The sequence below is a fragment of the Scylla paramamosain genome, chromosome 4 (genome assembly GCF_035594125.1).
Source record: "Scylla paramamosain isolate STU-SP2022 chromosome 4, ASM3559412v1, whole genome shotgun sequence".
Lineage (NCBI taxonomy): Eukaryota > Metazoa > Arthropoda > Malacostraca > Decapoda > Portunidae > Scylla > Scylla paramamosain.
Window position 1 is genome coordinate 26,118,173 of NC_087154.1, and position 6,354 is coordinate 26,124,526.

At 43.5% G+C, this 6,354-nt stretch overlaps 1 long non-coding RNA gene across 1 annotated transcript in view; it reads left to right on the top strand.

The window, feature by feature from the left end:
- The first annotated feature begins 622 nt into the window (after positions 1–622).
- The window catches only part of LOC135097424 (uncharacterized), a 19,332-nt gene continuing 13,600 nt past the window's right edge, over positions 623–6,354 (top strand). The window contains exons 1-2 of the long non-coding RNA XR_010265691.1: positions 623–1,048; positions 2,907–2,956. This is a non-coding gene — a long non-coding RNA (uncharacterized LOC135097424). The remainder of the gene's footprint in view (positions 1,049–2,906; positions 2,957–6,354) is intronic.

Consider the following 6,354-nt stretch of genomic DNA (forward strand, 5'->3'; position numbering starts at 1 on the left):
TAATAAATAAATAAATTAAATTACTTGCAAATTAATGATAAAAAAATTCAAAACACTGCTTATATCTGTGAAGTAGAGGACATTACTGTAATTTCTATCCTCCACCAACATTCTCTGGAAAAAAAGAAAATAATAAATAAGTGAATAAATATTATAAGACAGATTCCTCTTCGTGAACTTGAACACACTGACTCTTACCCGGGACAAGCACTCGGGTTCAAATAATCTCTAAGCTCAAGAAGCAAACTCAGCCAGAAGACACTGATTTCTGTTCGTGATCTACAGGATGCTAATGCTTACCCACTTCCAATACTCTTAGGAAAAGTTAAACTCATTCCGAAATTCACGAAGGCAAAACTGAATAGACTTTTTTTTTTCTATTCACTACCAAACCGGACTTACGTTGATGTTATACGAGTTTGTAAATGCTCCGAAAAAAAAAAAAATAGAAGCAAAGGATGTCGGTACGAAACTTGTGTGCAATTTCCGAATTTCTTTCCTGGTTAATTTTTTTTTTTTCAACAATTGTTTTTTTTTTTTTTACCTTTCATTTATTCATCTACTTGCTTATCTTCAACAACCTTCGTAAAGATATCGCACAACGAAGCAGCAGCAGCGATGAAAAAAAAAAAAAAAACACGAGTGGAAATGACCAGTGATGAGACGTGAAGCAAAAAGAATGAAAAAAGAATAAAAAAAAAATAATGAAACAAGAGACAGTTGATCCACCCAAAAAAATATCGAAACTAAACCAGCAATAAAGACGGGGAAAAAAAAAATGTATGAGAATGACCAGTGGTGAGAAGGAGAAAGAGAGAGAAAAAAAGCAGAAACATGAGACAGTGGATTAAAAAAAGAATAACCTCAGGAGCAGGAGTAGGTCGAGGCAGCAGTAGCCGGGGCCTCGCGACAAGACGAGACAAGCACCTAAAGCAACTATGGTCAGACCGGCCGAACGAGTCAATGGAATCCTCACCGACAGGACGTCACCGGTTCTCAAGGCAGACTTCTGTTGAGTAGAGTCGTAACACTGAACCCTGAAGAAAACGTGAGTACGGTACGGGACTTGCTGATAATATTCGTATTTTTTTTCGTGAGTATGAGATTAAAAAGTGGTGAAAAATCAAGGCGTAGTTGTAAAATTGTGAGAGTTTGTGACGGTGATGGTGGCGATGGTGGTGGTGGTGGTGGTGGTGGACAGGTGAGTCAGGAAGAGTATTGTGACACCACTCACCTGACCACTAGAGCTGTCTGTCTGTCTGTCTGTCTGTTCCTATGTCCTCTCCTCCCCTCCTACCACGCCCTTCAGTGGCGGCGAAGGGCGGCCCAGCACTGGCTTTGTTTTATTTTTGTATTGTTTATGTTTGTGCCTTCACCTCGCCGCTTGCACTTCTCTCCAGGGATTCTTTTCTTTTTTTATATATATCTTGAAATCCTCTTTAATCTAGTTTTTCTTCCTTTACGCATGTTCATCACTGGTTTAATATTGTTTGTTTTTATTTGTGTACAATCTACTGTTTTCATTTTCCTTCATTTCTCTCCATGCACTTTCTTCATGATATCTTTTTATTTCTTCCTTCATCTACTTGCTAAAGACAGTTAATGAATGACTGGCATAAAGAACAATGCATCCGTTCAGTCTTACACTTTATAAATACGGAGCAAAAATTTGGCAGTAAGCCCCAATAGGTAGATCCTCTCTAATGATTTTTCTTCCGCTTAAGTTTTCTAAAATTCATAAATGTTTCCCAATTAAGTGCGTCCCGTTAACACCCGACCTGGCAGAGGGAAGTATTATAATCAAGAGTTTATGAAAGGAAGGGACGGGCGGCGGGCGGCGAGGCTCAGAAGTATCCCAAGTTAAAATGAAGACTCTTTGCCATAATTATCTGAGGTGGCGGCGCCTGGTTCATCAGTGCCGTCAGCTGAGTAATCCAGCGGCCCCGCCTCGCCAAGGACCCACCGCTGGCCTTGGAGGGGGCGGTGCTGGAGGGGATGCGGAAGGGGTAGGGATAGAGTAACGTTAGTGTATAGGGACATGAAGAACCTCTTAGAAAGGAGAGTAGTAGTAGTAGTAGTAGTAGTAGTAGTAGTAGTAGTAGCAGTAGTAGTAGTAGTAGTAGTAGTAGTACAATTGAGGTGTCTTTGCAACCATTCTATTTCTCTTTTTTTTTACACTCTCTAATTACACATCTTATTCCCTGTGCACTTGACCTCCAATCGTTTTTCTTCGCAATTATCATCTATCTCCTGTTCCACATCTTCCTATGTCTCTGTGCACTGGAAAAAAAAAAAAAAAGCGGAGAGGTATAGAAGTGATATGAGAACACAGGAAGGTACAAAAGGAAATATTTTGCAACGAGGACACACAATCCAAGGCCTCATACTTCAGGCGGCCACTCCTGCCCCGCCATCAGATGAAACTTCGCCTTCTTGGTCACTTCTTCAGATCACCTACCTGTCGACCTCCTCCTTGCCTCTTATCCTCGCATCTCTCCTCGTTTCTCACCTTGACCCTCTCCCTCCAACCTTCCCTTTGTCTTCTCGTATCTTCCACTGATTCTTCTTTCTTCTATATCCTTCTCTCCTCTCTGGATAAGCTACTCAATCGTTTAATCAGTCTCTCGTCCTTAGTTTCATCTATATTTTCTTCTCACCTTGAACCTCCTTACCCTTTGTTTCCTCATTCCTACCACTGCTACTTTTTTTCTTATATTCGCTACATAAACCAAAATTAATAACTTAAACATTGAGACAGGATGCAAATATACTAATGTTGATATTTCCTCTATGTACTGCCAGCCAGACACACCTTTTTCTTTTCTCCTCACTCGATAAACTTAAACTCAATCGTCTAATCGTTGGGAAAGGATGCAAGCTAATGTTCATATTTTCTCCCTTGACAGATGATTTCACGGCGACGCCTCGACCCCTGCCAGCACCAGTAACAGGTAAGGTAAGTAAGTCGTCCCAGGCTGGTGTACGTAGTGTAGCAGGCAGGACGCGGATCTCGGTGCAGCCTTCCCTGGTCCGGTTGATGCGCGGAGTCAGTGAGGTAGTTGTGTTAATTAATCAGGCCAAAAGTGTGTGTATTTGTGCGTTCATGGTTTCTGTTTGTCTGTCTGTCAGTATGTTTGTTTTTTTCTGTTTTTTTTTGTTTTGTTTTGTTTTTTGTTTTCTGTGTTTTTCAGTCTCTCTCTCTCTCTCTCTCTCTCTCTCTCTCTCTCTCTCTCTCTCTCTCTCTCTCTCTCTCTCTCTCTCTCTCTCTCTCTCTCTCTTACACACACATACATAGTTTTGAGCTTGATTTCGTTTTCCTCCATCTGGTTTTTATTTCCTCGACTTTTTTTTTCTCTCTCTTTGCGTGGGTGGGTGGGTGGATGGGTGGGTGTGCTTATTTGGTAGCTGTTTGTTCAAATCAGGTTTCACAGACTAAAGATCTATTAATTATTTGAGGTAACTTCTTTTTTTCACTATCAGTCTACCCGTTTTGGGAGAATTAAATGTAACAAAGAGAAGCGTTCACTGAAATACTATTTGTTTGTTTTGTTTGGTGTGTGGGTAAGGATGTGTTTGTTTTTGTTTGGGGGTGGAGGGGTGAAAGGGGGTATGTGTGTGGGATGATGAGTGAAGGAGGTGCAGATTCCATTGTTATTTGATGTTGAGTTTAATTGTAATCTCTCGACGTTCAGGAACAAGGAGTAAATTGTGACGTGTGGGTGATAGTGTAGATGAACAGCGTGTCTACGTCCGTATTGGTGTTATCTTATGTGTCACACAACTTGATTAGTGCGAGTGGCAGAGTAGTCTTCTGTCTTCAGGTAAATGATAATGTGGTACTTTTTTTCTTTTCTACATCACAAGATTCTTTTAATGACGGTATCAGGAGTGTCAGGAAAGTTTGGAGTAAAAGAAAAATAATACATTCATATGTAGTTCATGAATGTTTGTGTGTTATGATCTAATTATTAAGTGAACCGTTTCCTTCCATCCTGCATTAGTATATAGTCACTCCCGGAAGTTTCTGATTACGCGCTACAATTTTCTGTTACACAGTAAGATTTTTTTTTTTCCGAGAAAGAGTTGTTTAGTAGACATTAGTATTTAGAATAATGAACATTTCCTCTCCTACTACACCTTCATAGTTCTTCCATTAACCTTTCTACTGCGATATGCAACAATTCACAACACTAAAAACAATATATGTAATCCTTATAAGCACCTGCAAGAAAGTGAGCGATGAAAAGGAATAGATTTTGCAATGTAGAACGAAAACAAATGTCCCAGTATGGTTAGTGATTCATGAGAGATGTGGCAAAAGGCAGTTAATGGAATAAGGAACGTCATATGGATGAGGCTTATGTGGTGTTACTCTCTGTCCTTCCTTCCTCCCAGCGGCTACTCTCTGATTGTAGATGTTGATGGTGACACTCGTCCGCCCGCCGCCTCCCAGTTTTTGTGGTCGCAGTGGTGTGAGGATGGAGCCAAACAAGGTCCCCGTCGTTACTCTGCTTAGTAAATGTTGAGCGTCTAGTGAGGAGTTTTAATTGGAGTGTCACAGTGATGGGTTTATGCGCTGCTCCCAGATATATCTTACTGTCTTGGGCGGACTCCGGTATTAGACTTGTCCTGCTCCTGCTCCTGCTGCTGCTGCTGCTCCTGCTGCTTCTGCTGCTACTTCCTGCTCCTGCTGCTGCTCCTGCTGTTGCTGCTGCTGCTTTTCCTCATTCATGCCCTTTTCCTTCTAATTTTCCTCCTTTTCCTTGTACTCATTTCTTCTATTCTTGTGTAGTATCGTAGTTTATCGTTTTTTTTTCGTTGTCGTTGTCGTCGCTGCAGACGCTACCTCCTCCTCCTCCTCTTCCTCCTCCTCCTGCTATTACAATTACTCTCGATTCTGACAAGTGACCTCATAATTGCGCCTCAGCATCCTCCCAGCCGGGGATGTGAAGGATAATTTTCTCAGTCATTTTGAGCAAAATTTCCTCCTAGGACGACCTTCGGGTAGGACGCAAAGAAACGACGAGACGCACAAGGAGACGCAATGCCGGAAACTCACATCACACTAATTCAGGGAACACGAAGTACAAATAATTGGTGTCTGAGGTAAAAAAAAATCACCAAACTAAAAGAGCAAAAAGTCACCAGCACACCAATACAAACACAACAACAACAACCACCACCACCATCACCACCACCTCCACCGCCGCCGCCGCCAGTGCCGCCTCCTGTCGCTGTCACCACACAGACAGGATTTTCGTTTCACGCAACAGGTTCGTCCAGGGTTGTTGGGGCGTCTCTCTCAGTCCCCGGTGTTGTGAGGATGAGGACGTTGTATTCACATTGTTAACGCTGTGGTTACGTTTATTTTGACTTGTTCTTTTTTTCTGAGGCAGCTCGGTAAAAAGCCTGCACCCGGAGGTATAAGAGAATTACTTCCATAATATCAGGAGGGAATAAGGTCGTCAGTGTGGTTGCCTGCCTTGTTTTCCTTTACCTTTGTTTTTATCACCTTTCGAGACACCGCTTGACTCGCCGCTCAAGGCCGAGGGGAAGGTGTAGGGGTGCCGCGGACATGTCTCCCGAGGCCCTTGTGTGCTATCGTGCCGCCATTTATCCACCACTTGAGCACTATTTAGCTCCGCCTTGAGGGTCGTCTAGCACTTCCTGGAGCAGGGGTGTGGGCGCCCTGCCACCGTCGGCCGCAGACAAAGAACCAGAGCCGCAGGCCGACCCGCCGTGGGGCCTCGCGCGGGACTCAGGGTCACGGTCAGGACCTTCAGCGGCTGCATGTTGCCAGCTGACCACCACTACCACCACCACCACACCACCACTACCACCGTTACTACCACCACCACTACCGTCACTCTCACCACCACCACCATCAACACCAACATCACCAACACCACCACTACCACCACATCACCACATCACCACCACCACCACCACCACCACCACCACCACCACCACTTTATCACCATTCTCCTCCTACTGCTTCTCTGTAACGCATTCATCAAATTCCGACCTATTTCTTGATCTCATAGGCATATTAGTTTCTTTCTCCTCTCTTTCACGCCTGTTCATATTCCCTAAGCCATTCTTATTCTCCGTAATTTCGTATAACCTTCATGATTTCTTTGTCTTCTCTCAATGCCACCACAGCCAATGATAGATGGGAGGCCCCTGCATCCTCTCCACGTGCTCATCTCTCTCTCTCTCTCTCTCTCTCTCTCTCTCTCTCTCTCTCTCTCTCTCTCTCTCTCTCTCTCTCTCTCTCTCTCTCTCTCTCTCTCTCTCTCTCTCTCTCTCTCTCTGCTTTATCACCCACATTTGGTTCATCTCCCCAGCTCTTGT